This window comes from Saccopteryx bilineata, chromosome X, assembly GCF_036850765.1.
Source record: "Saccopteryx bilineata isolate mSacBil1 chromosome X, mSacBil1_pri_phased_curated, whole genome shotgun sequence".
In the NCBI taxonomy this organism is placed as follows: Eukaryota; Metazoa; Chordata; class Mammalia; order Chiroptera; family Emballonuridae; genus Saccopteryx; species Saccopteryx bilineata.
The window spans coordinates 137292913-137307916 of NC_089502.1; positions in this window are offsets into that span (position 1 = coordinate 137292913).

Here is a 15004-nt window from a genome sequence, read left to right on the forward strand (position 1 = left end):
AGTGACCACAGCATATTCCTACAATCATTTTCTTTAGATTTAATCAGGCACCCTCCTTTCTCCCCTGAAAATGTTAATGCTTTCTTTCTGCTACAGCCACTACACCTTAACATGAAAAGAATTACATTTTCCCCTCTGACTTTTAATTATCTTCGGACAGCTTTGGGAAATGGCATGGGTAACACATATTAGAAATGCCAGTTGGCTTTGGAATGCATCCTGTGTGCTTTTGAAACAGATTTTCTGAGTTATGTTTTGAACAAATGTTAACGTTAATTTTTGTTTCCTTAACAGACACCAGCAGCTGAGCAGAAAAGGGAAAGAGACCCGTCACAGATGTGATGGTGTGACCGGAGGACTTTCAAGGATTAACAGTACCATGAAGGTAATTGGCTAGCAGAAATAGGAGAGATCATAGAATGTTTGTTTTTCACTTTTTAATTAAATTTATTGGGGTAACATTGGTTAATAACATTATATAAATTTCAGGTGTACAATTTTATGATACAGCATCTGTATACTCTATTTTGTGTTCACTACCTGAAGTGTTGTCCTCTTCTATCACCATGTATTTGACTCCCTTTACCCTCTTTGTCATCCCCACCTCCTCCCCCTCTGGTAATCACTTGGAATATTTCTTAAGAATGTTTTTCCAGGTGACATATGCTAAGCTGTACCTCAGACTTTCCTCAACTGAGGTCCCATTTATGTCAGTGCTTCTCTAACTATCTTTGGGAAAGGACTAGTTTTCTAAAGAAAATTTCCAGGATACAAGTTTTTAAATGCCAACCCTCAATTTCTGTTCTTTTATTTTGTCATAGGCCAGTAATGAACAACTAGGACTGGTCCATGAACCACCCTTTGAGTATCTTTGGTTTATATAAATAAAAGTCATCACCTTTTAAGGGACAGTTACTATGCCAAATATTTTATAAATATCTTATTTTAGTCTTTACAACAATTCTATGAGGCAACTCTTCTTTTCTGTTTTACAGATTTAAAAAATGAGATTTAGAGAGTTTAGATAATATGATGAAACTCACAAAATCAATCAGTGGTGGAAAGTTCTCTTCCTGACACAAATCTATCTGCCACCATTTTTTCTTAAGGACCAGCAAGCAGCAAGGGTAGATAGCATATAATGTGCAGGGTTACTGACAGAGAATGACATCAAGCACAATCAGATATTGTAGTCCAAGGTCATAAATTAATGCTAGAAGCAAAAAACCAGGAGAACCAGGCCAGGCATTAGTCAGGTACTAGGTAACTCAAGATAAGAATGGTTGAAACAGGGCTGGCTGTGAGCCTATGGAATATTCATTGTGACCAACTACTTCAATGAAAAGAAAATGGAATAAAGGATTTTGCTTTTCTTAATCATCTATTTTCCTAAGGCAACCAAAGACCTGATGCTTCCATCACTTTTCCAATGTACTGTCTCAGCCTCACTATAACTCAGTGGACCTGATCCATTTAAGGTGATAGGATCGTCCATATCTAACTATAAAGCTTTGGTGTATATGACAAAGGAAAGGATGTATCCTTTGGCCTTATTTGAGGCTCAGTTAGAGGGTATTTATCTTCAGAGACCAAATCGTATACCATCTGAGGTCATCAGATTCAAGGATCTGTCTCTGCTTTGTCAGAACATCCTCGTCTCAAGGTAGCACACCCTGTGAGGTCAACAGAACTGCAAGTAGGTCACTACCTAGGGCTGTGAGTTGGGCACAGGTTGATTAAAGCTATTAGCAGGGAGAAAAGAGGATTTTATCAGGGAATTAGCTCCTAAGGGAGACTCAGTGGAGGTAAAGTGTGGGTCTTAGGGCTAGATCAGTCTCTTGGGAGCAGGGAACATTAAAGCTAATACTAGAAACTCACATTGGAAGCTAGAATAGGAGGAAGAAATACAAGGTGGTAAATGATATAGGAGAAACTGAGGGTGGGGGGGAGTGCATTGTCAAAGCAGGAACACAAGGCAAAAGGGAAGAGTCAAGAAAAAAGAGTCCAAGCAGAGTAGGTAGTAGGTCAAATGTAACAGATAAGGCCATGTCTAAGCCCCAGGGTTTGGCACCGATCAAATTAGCATTTCATCCAAATTGTAGAAAATATAGAAAAGCACTAACAGACACACACACACTACAAGAAATTAGTCACCTATATTCCCGCAACACAGAGATGATCATTTCAGTGTTTTCTTTACATGATTTGACTTTAAGAGTAAGCAAAGCACAACCAGGCTTGTTCTGACTGTATTCTGAGTAGCATGTGTGTGTTGGAGAGAGGGAACGATATCGAGTCCAGGACTCTGAAAATAGGGACAGCTAATCCAGTTCTGAAAAATAGTGATAATGTTGCAGATGAGCAAAACATTGTGGGATTTCTGCCCCAGAGAGAACTTGAAGATCATCCAGTTGGTGATTTTAGAAATCTGTTCTTCAGAGCTGTGTAGGTTTGGCGCAGATACGTCAGGGGCTGTCTAGGGGCAGGATAGTGGCTGGTCGAGTGTATAGCAAAGTGGTCAAGGTTATAGGTCCCCCAGACTAGCCTCAACACAACGCCTCTGCTTTATCTCGTGTATATATTCCTTTCTGAATGAGAGTTTATTGCAAGAAAGGATTCCGCTTTTAAAAGAGGAAAATGAAAATGATCGAAAGTCATTGTTCTAATACCAATTAGGGAAATTGAAATCCCAAGGGTGGAAAGACATTTAAAAGATCCTCTAGCCACATATGGTGGCTATAAGAAGCGTTTTTCCCCCCACAAAGAAAGGAGTAAAACTTTACTTTTTTAAATTCCACACACAAATGAGATGCTGAGGAAGCCCTTGCCATCTTCGACAGAGGAGAAAGCAGCTGTTTCATGAATGACAGCACAATAAAAGCTAAAATAATACAAACATAATTTGAAAAAATATCTTTTACTGTATACTTCCAAATAAAATGAGAAAGATAAATAAGTTTCTTTTCTGGAAGCCAGAAAATGTATTTCTGCTCATTTGGGCTTTGAAATTTAGTGGGCCCCACATTGTGTGCATACACGTGTGGTTATACATGTATAATCTAAGATGGTGATGGTGAACCATTTTATAAAAACCGCCCACTTTTGCAGTACTGGTCAACCTGGTCCCTCCCACCCACTAGTGGGTGTTCCAGCTTTCATGGTTGGCCAATCTTGGTGCCGTTTGGTTGTTCTGCTGCTGCACCCACTAGTGGGTGGGAGCGACCAGGTTGACCAGTACTGCAAGAGAGGGCGGTTTTTATAAAAAGGTTCACCATCACGTATCTAAGAGGTATGGTAGCCTCTAATCTTTTCAACTAGTTTGTCTAATCATTAAGCTACTTAATCAGTTAGAATACTTTTATAAGGAGCATTCTTGATTCCTGTGCCATTTTCTGACAACTCCTCAAATCAGCTACATCCTTTTATAGTCTTCTTCAATTGGCCTTGTCTTACTCAGAAAATGTGCGGTGTTGGCTCAGGATTCTACAGCAGATAGTCTACTGTCCCTGCCTTCCCAGGGCTGTGAGGTTGCCCTGGATGCAGGACTTTGAGTGCAAAGACCAAGTATATCCCAGACAAACCATGATGCTTGGTCAGCTTATCCATAAGCTACAAATTTCAAGATCTTTCCTTACTAACCACTCGGTTATTGCTGATGAAAGCCCGAGTAAGTTTCTATCTCGCTTTAGAGTCTCATCGTCTTTCAATCTTTGGAGCCTGATCTTTGAGCCTGGCCTCCTCATTTCTGCTTCCTGCCCCCATGGTTTCTGAGTCACACCTGTGTTGATACGTTCTATCTGCTTACTTCTCTACATTTGGACAGCACCCTCTGTCCGGCCTTGATGTCGCCCTGCCACCAAGGATCTGACTGCATGCAGTCATTGAAGAAGATAGCACTGAGTGCCACTTGCTGTCCGAGTTAATTGTAGTAACTGCTGCTGTCCTGATTGGTTCTGCCAAACTTCTGGGCCATTCTGGAAGCTTCCAGATTTGAGTTCAGATGTTTGCATAGCTTTTTTTGGTCAGCTTTCTACTTCACTGCTGACAGTTTTGAAAAATGTTGTACCTTGGCTGGTGGAGACCAACTATATACAGTGTGTCCATAAAGTCATGGTGCACTTTTGACCAGTTACAGGAAAGCAACAAAAGACGATAGAAATGTGAAATCGGCACCAAATAAAGAAAAACTCTCCCAGTTTCATACTTATTCAGTGCAGTTCAATGTGGGCTCACACACAGATTCTTTAGGGCTCCTTAGGTAGCTATCCCATATAGCCTCTACAGACTCGTCACTGACTGATGGCCTACCAGAACGGGGTTTCTCCACCAAACTGCCGGTTTCCTTCAACTGCTTATCCCACCGAGTCATGTTATTCCTATGTGGTGGTGCTTCGTTCTAAATGCACCGATATTCACGTTGCACTTTGGTCACGGATTCAAATTTAGTGAGCCACAGAACACACTGAACTTTCTTCTGTACCGTCCACATCTCGACTGGCATGGCTCTGGGCTGCTCCTCTGTATACACGGTGTTACGTCATCATCTGCACATGTACACATGCTGCCACATCATCCTACAGAAACTGGGAGGGTTTTCCTTTTATTTGGTGCAGATTTCACATTTCTATTGTCTTTTGTTGCTTTCCTGTGACCAGTCAAAAGTGTACCATGACTTTATGGACACAGTGTATTTTATCCCTCTATGCCAGGGGTCGGGAAACTTTTTGGCTGAGAGAGCCATGAACGCCACATATTTTAAAATGTAATTCTGTGAGAGCCATACAACGAACCGTGTATGTTACACATTATCCAATAAAAATTTGGTGATGTCCCAGAGGACAGCTGTGATTGGCTCCAGCCACCCGCAACCATGAACATGAGCTGTAGGAAATAAATGGATTGTAATACATGGGAATGTTTTATATTTTTAATGTTATTATTTTTTTATTAAAGATTTGTCTGTGAGCCAGATGCAGCCATCAAAAGAGCCACATCTGGCTCACGAGCCATAGGTTCCCAACCCCTGCTATATGCAGTCCCAGACCTATCAGATTAGCAAGGGATAATTATTTTTTAATTCCATTTATCAAACATCTAGAAAGAGTCTCTTTGGAGCCCTGATGATCAGTATATCTAAATTATTCTTACCAGTTAGTTTTACTTTAAGAGGACTTGTTACATATCACCCAGAGAGGGTTTTGTTAAGTAACTCAAGCGTGGAATTGTAGTGTCTCTTTTGACGAGAACTCTGCCCAAATGCTGCTGTTATTTCACTCAGCATTTGGCCTGTGGGGAGAGCCCTGTGGCCTCTGCTCTGTTCATCTGCCCGCTCGCATCTATTCCAGGCTTATTTCATAGATTCTGATCTGGACTATTTTTCAGAGTCCTAGACATGTTCTTTTTCAAAAACAAAAAACTGTCTGGCTCGGCTCTCTGTCTCTCCTGCTCTCTCCTGCTGTGCTGATGGCACTCAGACCTAAGTGCTCAAAGAATGCCATTAGTGACATGAAATGGCACTGCAATTCACTCCATAGAGCATTCAAGTTCGGCTGGCATGTGAAAGATCGTGGTGCCTTTCTTTCCATTCAGTGAACATTGAGTTGTATGTTTCCTACTTTTGTGTTATGCTGTTTTGAAGGGGGAAATCACTTTACTTCCTTCTACTTATAAATAAGAAGACAGACACAAATTATGTTCTAAATATGCTACAGAAAAAGTATGTTAATTAATGTACTTCCTATAGAAGCTACATCAATGGAAGAAAGACTAGAGAGGGGAAGCGCCCTGGTAGGTTTCAAATTGAAATTAGGATTGTAGCTCATAGCACATTATCTTGGGACTCCTCAGGGACCAGCATCATTTTCTCCAGAGGAGGAGAGGGAGAGTGAGAGTTAAAGAGATGAAAGAGGTACTCCTCCACTCTGGATGCACATTAAATCTGTCTGGGAGCTTTAGAAACTAGAGGTGCCTGGGCCCCACCTCCAGAGCCAATGTGATTGGCAGGGGTGGAGCCCGGCGCCGGTGGTTTGTTAAAAGCCACCCTCCCAGATGGTTCGCATACACTGCCAAAGTCCAGAATCCATGTTTTAAAGTTCAGTGACAGGGAGTAGAACAATGCCATGTAAGTCTCAGATCAGAGATGTGTCCCCTGCCTGCGTGTCACCACCTTGCATAATGCTGGCTGTGGCCACTGCATTGAGCACTGGGAAAAGGTGAGCCATGGGCATACTGGAGATGGAAATTGCCACAGCCAGGGACTGTTGGAGTGAGAGAGAGTGCTAGTCCCAAGTAAGTCAAGTACAAGCATTCCCCAGGAGACACAGAACACACAAGGACATGCTGACATACTCCATCACTCAGCTTGGACTTGAGTGGGGTCTTCCCCCAATTGTGGTACCCTCTGAAAAGAGATACAAAATGTAGTGATGGTGGAGCGCTGTTAAGAGGCAGATGCTTGGAATTCTTTTCCTTCTCAGGGTTTCAAGGAATAAGAACAGTCCTGCCAACTCCATGTCATCAGGTCACTCAGTAAGCCCCTCTTCCTCCACCCTGTCCCCTGCAAGACAGGAACTTCTTTGTTCTACAGTGTGCTCTAAAACCTAATACAGTGCCTGACACACATCAGTTATCTTTATTTGCTGTTCCATATTTGTAAATTCCCCCACTTACTAAAATTTGTAACTTCCAAATCAATACTTGCTGTACTTTCAAGGTCATTTGTGTGCACATGCAGGGTAACAAAAAAGATGTAACCTGCTGAAGGACATGCATTATCAGTTCTGAGGCCCAAAGAAATGCAGAAACTGCCTAAAAGCCTCTCGGCTAAAAAGAGCTGAGTGCATATTTAAACTCAGGTAGTTTGAGCACTGTTATGGGCTGAATAGTGACCCCCCAAATTCATATGTTGAGGTCCTAGCCCCCACACCAGTACTTCAGAATATGACTGTGTTTAGAGCTAGGTTCTTTAAGTGGTAATTGGATTAAATAAGAACATTGGATTTGGCTATAGTCTAATATGACTGGTGTCCTTATAAGAAGAGATTAGGATACTGACATGCACAGAGGAAAGACCACATGAAGGCACAGGAAGAAAACAGCCATTTATAAGCCAAGGAGAGAGGCCCTTAGAAGATAGCAACACCTTGTTTTAGACTTACAGCTTTTAGAACTGTGAGGAAATACATTTCTGTTGGGTAAGCCACTTAGACTGTGGTACTTCGTAATGGAAGCCCTTGCAAACAAATACAACTACAAATTTAATGCCTGGGTGATAAATAAGACATGGCCCAAGACTCCAAACCACTCAGGGTCTAGCCACTTGTCATAATCTTCTGAAGGCCATTTTCTTCAGGGAGGGAGCACAATAGTTTGTGAATGAGGCTATGACTAAATCTAGAATTCCAGGACTGCCTACAAGGATGGAGCAAGGGAGAAAATGTGCTGGATATTGGGCTGAAGCCAAGTAGAGCATAAAAGTGGCCAAGCCAGAACAAGGTACCAGGCTCAGTGCCAAGTCACAAAATTACAAGCAAAACAGGGAGGAGTTCTGCTAGATAACATGCAAGCCAAATGATCTAGTCCAGAAGAAGGATCAGGTCACAAAGGCCAAATTTTAAAAAGCAAAGCCAAAGGCATAAGGCAATGGGAAAAAGATCATGAAGAATGCTTTCTGAATCCATAGCCCACCTGAGACCCAACTGGCAGTAAGGTCCAGTTTTAAAAAGCTTAAACTCACTTCCCTCTCATACTCCTTTATCTGGATGAAAACCACAGAGAGAGAATACTGTGCTAAGTGAAATAAGTCAGACAGAAAAAGTTAAGGACCATATGATTTCACTCATATGTGGGATATAAAACTGAAAGCAGCCAGTGAACAAACAAGAAAAACAATGAGTCAGAGGGTTTTTAAGAGACATTTTGACAGAGTGGTTCTGCCTTGCTGTGAGGTTGATGGGCGGAGGCGGGGGAAGGGTGTGCACGGGGCATGCTGTGAAGCACTTTTCGGGTCAATTGCCCGACACAAATTTTTAGTAATTGTAGTGACATCTTTAAAAATTGAGATAATTTGACTTTCCCACTTTTTAGGTCTGGTTAAAATGCTCCCTTATTAAACAAAGTGGAACAAAGTGTTTCCATGCCCTGTGGGAGGCTGGGGGCTCAGCCGGCCACTCCCGCACTATGGTTAGGACTGTGCTGGCCTTTGGTGGTTCTGCTGCTGTTTGCACGGTGCAGGACCGCCTTTTACACCCTTCCCTGTCCTCCATGACAAAACCCACTGCACATAACCAGGCCCATGGGGACTCACACCCCGAGGGTGAGAAGTGGCTGCGCAGAGCTTGTTTCTCTCCTCTTGTTTTCCTTAGTTCTCATTGCTTTAGGAATAAGTCCAATAGCTGGGGTCATTTGCTTCGTCTGCCTTCACCTTCTCACTTTCCTGTTTTGAAATGACCACTCAAGCTCAGGGAAGCTGAGCTCAATTCGCCCTGCTTATCCGATAAACTCTCTCTTCTGTCTTGTCCACACACCCTCCTTTTTGCATCATCTTTCCATGTGGTGCAAGTATTTGTTTGAGTGCCTTGGGCTCTGTGCCCTGTAGAGCAAGCAGCTGTACTTGATTTTTCCTCTTCCATGCTCCAAGGCACCTGTAATAATTATCAGCCTAGAATTAACCCAGTCCATCAAATGCACAGTGTTAGGTCACCCTTCAAACCTTTTTTTAAATTTTATTTTAGTTAGTTTGTTTGTTTATTTATTTATTTATTTTCTGGCTGATTCTGGCTGGAATGGCACTGTACTAAACTACATTTAACATGTGTATAATGAGAAGATTTTGCCTCATTTTTCTATTTTGACTTTGATGCTCTTATATTTTGAACCAGCCTGTCTGTGATGGCTCAAGTTGCCTAGTAACCAGCTGAAGACCAGCACTAGAGGAACACAGAGAAGTCACATTCCCTAATAAACAGAGCAACAGCTAGGAACTAGCAGGTCTGTGGTCACGGTTGGGCTGGATCTTTATTCCTTTGAGGATGTGACTGACACGTCTCTTGTTAAACTACTCAAATCCTCCATCTTTAAAATGGGCTTGATATTTGACAGCGGGTGCCTCTGGCACATATTGTGAAAATTAATAAAGAATCCAGAAAACATTTTGAATGCCTCAGAATGAGTGTACTTGGGAAATGTTAGATTTATAATAATTTGGTGCTAGCACAAAGATAATGTTGGAAAGCGGCATTGGCTAAATCTCCAATTTCCAAGATTCTAAAACAAATATAGTAATATCAGCCTCTCTGCTTGTCTTATAGATGAGATAACTGGGTTTCTATAATTATCTCAAGACATAAAGTAGTGATAAATGCAATGAAAACTAAGGAAAACATAATCAAGATATTCAAAACAATCTCAGTTATATCTGAATCCAATCCAACACAGCATTAATTTGGCTAATCTTACTTAGAGAAGTCTGTCACTCCAAGGAGTAGAAACTGAAGCTACAAGGTGTATAGTGCCACACATAATACAAAAATGGCTTCATTGGGGTTTCGGTTACTTCCTGATGCTGCGTTGGAAATTTGGGTCACTTGAGCCAATACACCTTAGCCAGGGCTCACAACCCATTTTCACCCTTGTTGTCTAAGGTTCCTTGTAGTTCCCTCACCATTTCCCCACACATACCTGGCATTTTTCTCATGCTGTTTTATTTCTTCTTTCCCAAACACACTGAACTCTTCATACCTGCAACATGAAGGCGCACAGATTTCTGCCTTAAAATTTTTTAAACATATTTCTCTTGAATGACTGGAAACAAAATTATCCTGAAAGCTCCCAGCTCAAGTCCTTCTTTGTAAAATAGGCTGTTTCCTTTCCCAGGCCCACAGTGATCAGAAAGCCCCAAAGGTATCACTGGGCATACAGAAGGTTGGCATTTGTCTCCACTGTGTTCTGTGTATACTTAAGCAAGTTACTTCATCTCTCTCAATGTCACAGTCTTAGATTCTCTTCTATAGAACAGATAATAATATGCTCAAAAGTTGTTGAGAAGACTAAACAAAGATAAATATGTATAATATGTATGTATGTATGTGCGTGTATGTATAAGGATAGATAACTATCTCTCCCCAGAAATTTCATAAGTACTCAAGTGCTTGATAAGCTTGTTATTTCACATTGCACTTGCTCTCTCTCTCTCTCGCTCTCTCTTCCCCTTTTCTAGCTCTTACACTAATCATGACAACTTTTTAAGAGGACACAGTAGGATCGTATATCACCTAACAAAATAGATGTGTGTGTTCCCTTGGAGGAGATTTAAAACCAGGTTAAAGGGAAGACATATTGTCCATGAGCCTGCATCACACTTTCCTACATCATTTAGAAAATGCAGCTGTTTGGCCTGTTTTGCCTCTTTCCCCACTCCTTGTTGAGGTCATTGGTTGACCACAGGTGCAAACAGCATGGTTGTTAAAGCAAAGAAACATTCTAAATTTTTTGAAAAAGCATTCCTTGGTTGTTTCTTAAGAGAAAACTTTTAATTGTCTTCTATTGAATATTTTTTAAATGGTGTTCACATATACTGCTCACAAAAATTAGGGGATATTTCAAAATGAACATGAAGCGATAAAATATCCCCTAATTTTTGTGAGCAGTATATTATTAGAAGAAAACATGAAAAGCCACATCCTATAGCAAGAAACTGCTGTATACTGAAAACTCTCAAGGGTTCCTGGGCCATTTGTGTCTTCCCTCTGGGCATTCAGAAGCTCATTGTACAGAGACAGCATTGTCTTGGCTAAATCTGATCCACCAGCAAGGACTCTGAAGGACATTCACATAATCACTTGTCCTGAAACTGTAGTTAAAATTGCGTCCAGTTGAAATGACAAAAGAAACCAAGTCCTTGCACTTAGCATGTGAGATGAAAGGAGGAATCATATAGCGGGTCAATGAAAGGGCTGGTGCTATGGTGGCCCTTACCCTCAGAACACTAGGGAATTTCTATACACTGCCCTGACCCACTTTCGATTTTGTTTTGTTTTTGTTTTTTACAAATACAGGAACTGCTGGAAATTCTATTGTTTCCCGCCCCCCCCCCCAAAAGAAACAAAAACCATTTGGGTGCCTCTATGGAGGTAGACAATTCCTAAAGCCCACTAACTTCAGTGACATGGGAATATGCAGATCTTTTCTTTTGAAGAGAACGGGGCTTTCTTCCACTTATGTTGTAGTTTGCCCAGGACTGTCCTGGGTTTAGCAGTGCATAATCCTAGGCAACCCTGTAGTCCTGAGAAAGCATAGAACAGCTTTTTATATATGTAGCCAGGAGTAGGGAATGACACATGACCAACAGCTTCTTTAAATAGAATAAGACTTTGACTCCATCGATTTAGAAAAATTTGGAAAAAACACTTCTGGTCAACTCACAATCCTAACAGCATCTAAGATCTGCTTTTTCTTTTCCAATTCAATGGTTGCTATTATTTTTGAGGCAGAAACCACTTTGAGAAATGAATGAAACCTTTGGAACCTCTTCCTGGAAAAATCTATGCATAGTCACATTTGTTGAAGTATAATATACATAAAGTGTACTAATCAAAAAATTGGGCCAGTTGGGTACTTGAAATATCGAGGGGACCACTCTGTAAAGTACATGATTGTCTAGCCACTATTACATACATTAAAATTAATACAAAATAATGTTGATTGTAAACTGTAATTGAAAAATTAAAAAAAAAATGTTTTTAAAGGTTACAGCTTGATAAATTTTCAAAAACTGAACACACCCATATCAACAGCACCCAGATCGAAAGTAGAATGTTATAGCACCCTAGCAGGACCACGCTTCTCCCTTTCACTCACTAGCCCATCTAGGGAAAATGCTACCCCCACTTCTAACACCTTACTTAGTTTCTGCTTGCTTTTGAATTTCATATACATGAAATCAGCTACAGTGTGCCCTTTTATATTTGGCTTCTTAAAATTTAACATTATGTATGTGAGAGTAGACTAGATATTATGTATGGCTGCAGTTCATTAATTCCCATGTATATATTTCATTGTATTAACATACCACATTTTATTTATACATTCTATTGTTGACGGACATTTGGGTAGTGTTTAGATTTGGACTATTGTCAATAGTATCATTGCAAACATTTTCATAGATATCTTTTAGTGAACAAATGTATTCATTTCTGTTCACTATAAAGCAAAAAATGGAATGGCTGGGTCCTAGGATATGCATATGTTCAGTCTTAACAGGTGCTCTTTTTTATTTAACTTATTTTTAAATTTGCATACTGTACATTGTGTTCTGGTGTAAAGTTCTGTGCATTTTGACAAATGCATAAAGTCATGTAACCATCACCACAATCGGGATTAAACAATAAAAATTCCTCAATTCCTCCAAATTCCCTCATGCTGTCTGTTGTATTCAACCCCTGACTCACCCTTTTTCCTGACAAACCACTGATTACTCTCCCTATAGTTTTGCTTTTTCCAGAATGCCATATAAATGGAATTGTGCAGTATGGAACCTCTCTGAGTCTGATTTCTTTCTTTCTGCACAGTATATCTGAGATTCCTTTTTGTTGTTTCTATATACCTAGTTCATTTATTATTAGTACTGAGCAACATTCCACTGTATGGATTGCAATTTGTTAATTCATTCATCTGTTGCAAGGCATCTCTTTTTTCACTTTAATGTTTCTATAAACATTCACACACAGGTTTGTGTGTGATTATAAGTTTTCCTTTCTCTAGGATAATTATTTAGGAATGTTGGTGTGTTTTGTTTACCTTTGTAAGAAACTGAAAAATTGTTTTCCAGAATGACTGTCCCATTGTGAGTTTTCATCTGTAATGTATAAGAGGCCCAATTGCTCTGTGTCATCACCAGCACTTGACATTATCAGATTATTTTATATGCCATTCTGGTGGTTGCATAGTGATATCTGATATGGTTTTAATTTACATTTTCCTAATGACTAATGATGTTGAACATACTTCCATACACTTATTTGCCTTCCTTAGATGGTAAATACTTTATGGATTATATCCAGGGTTTTTAGTTGTAATTCATTGGAGGATAGGGTACGTGTGTGTACTCTGTCTCAGCTAGATCCAGAAGTTCTCAATACCTTGGTAATTGAATTTTAAAATATTCCTCAGAGAATGTGATTTAGACCAGTGGTCCCCAACTCCCAGGCCGCGGACTGGTACCGGTCCGCAGAGAAAGAATAACTTACATTATTTCCGTTTTATTTATATTTAAGTCTAAACGATGTTTTATTTTTTTAAAAAAATGACCAGATTCCCTCTGTTACATCCATCTAAGACTCACTCTTTTTAAAAAATTTTTTTATTTATTCATTTTAGAGAGGAGAGGGAGAGACAGAGAGAGAGAGAGGAGAGACAGAGATAGAGAAGGGGGGGAGGAGCTGGAAGCATCAACTCCCATATGTGCCTTGACCAGGCAAGCCCAGGGTTTCGAACCGGCGACCTCAGCATTTCCAGGTCGATGCTTTATCCACTGCACCACCACAGGTCTAAGACTCACTCTTGATGCTTGTCTCGGTCATGTAATACATTGTTCCGTCCCACCTTAAAGGGTGGTCCGTGAAAATGTTTTCTGACATTAAACTGGCCCATGGCCCAAAAAAGGTTGGGGACCACTGATTTAGACAGCCTCATAAACATGTGGAACGTTAACAGCATGATGACTCCAGATGAGATTAATGCATCTCAGTGACATTTAAAGACATCTCCCTCTTTTGCTTTGAATCATGTCTCCTATTTGCTGAGAACCTGCTTGTTCTGCATGATAGACTCCTACAAAATTCAAGTGGGCAAAAGAAATTGTGTGAGTTCATTGAAAATGCCCCCCCCAGGTTGTTTTCAGACTGTCAACTGATTCTGCCTTCTAAAGACACCAATTTCCCTTGGGTTAAACGTGTTTTAACTGCTGTCATTGAAAGTAACTGGGTATGCTCTGTGCTTGCTTTCTTTCTCACAGTCCTACTGGGATGACTTGACTCGGTACTTCTCAGGGTGAGAAAATGGGCTTTCCCATAAAGTACCTGCATTTCTCAGCTACACTGCCTTAACAGCAAAATTGAGAGGCACTGGTCATGAAAATTAGCTATGACAGTACATTTGTCAAACTGAAGCTGGTCTCAAAACACACTATCTCTAGTGGAGCAAGAGCTTAAGTCTTAAGATGCCCACGTATTGACGTTCATCCTCATTTATTAGGCAGGACTACTTGAACCCACACATAATCCTCCAGGAGGATGCCAGGTATTTTGAATGAGTCCATTAACTTACCCAGGCCATTAGAATAGGCCACTCATTTTTTTTTTTCTAAAGAACAGCAGCATCAGCATTACTGGGAGCTTGTTAAAAATCCCAGTGCTCAGGCAACACTCTGAACCAGACCTCTACTGATGGGCCCAGGAGTCTGTATCTTCCCAAGCTTCCCAAAGCATTCTCATGCATTCTGAACTTTAAGAACCAATGACTATATTCCCTATGCTATACTTTATATCTCTGTGACTATATATTGTACTTCTTAATCCCTTCACCTAGTCCCCCAGTCCCCCAACACCCTCCCTTCTGTCAACCATCAGTCTCTTCTCTGTACCTGTGAGTCTGTTTCTATTTTGTTAGTTTATTTTGTTCTTTAGATTCCACATATAAGTTAAATCATGCAGTATTTGTTTTACTCCCACTGGCTTATTTCACTTAGTATAACGCTCTCCAGGGCAATCCATACTGTTGCAAAAGGTAAGATTTCATTCCTTTTTATGGCCGAATAGTATGCCATTGTGTAAATGTACCACAGCTTTTTTTTTTAATCTAAAAAAACCTTTTATTCATTGATTTTAGAGAGACAGACAGAGGAAGAGGGCAGAGCATCCATCTGTTCTTCCACTTATTTATGCACTCATTGGTTGCTTCCCGTGTGTGCCCAGACCAGGATGGAACCCACAACCTTGGCATTTCAGGA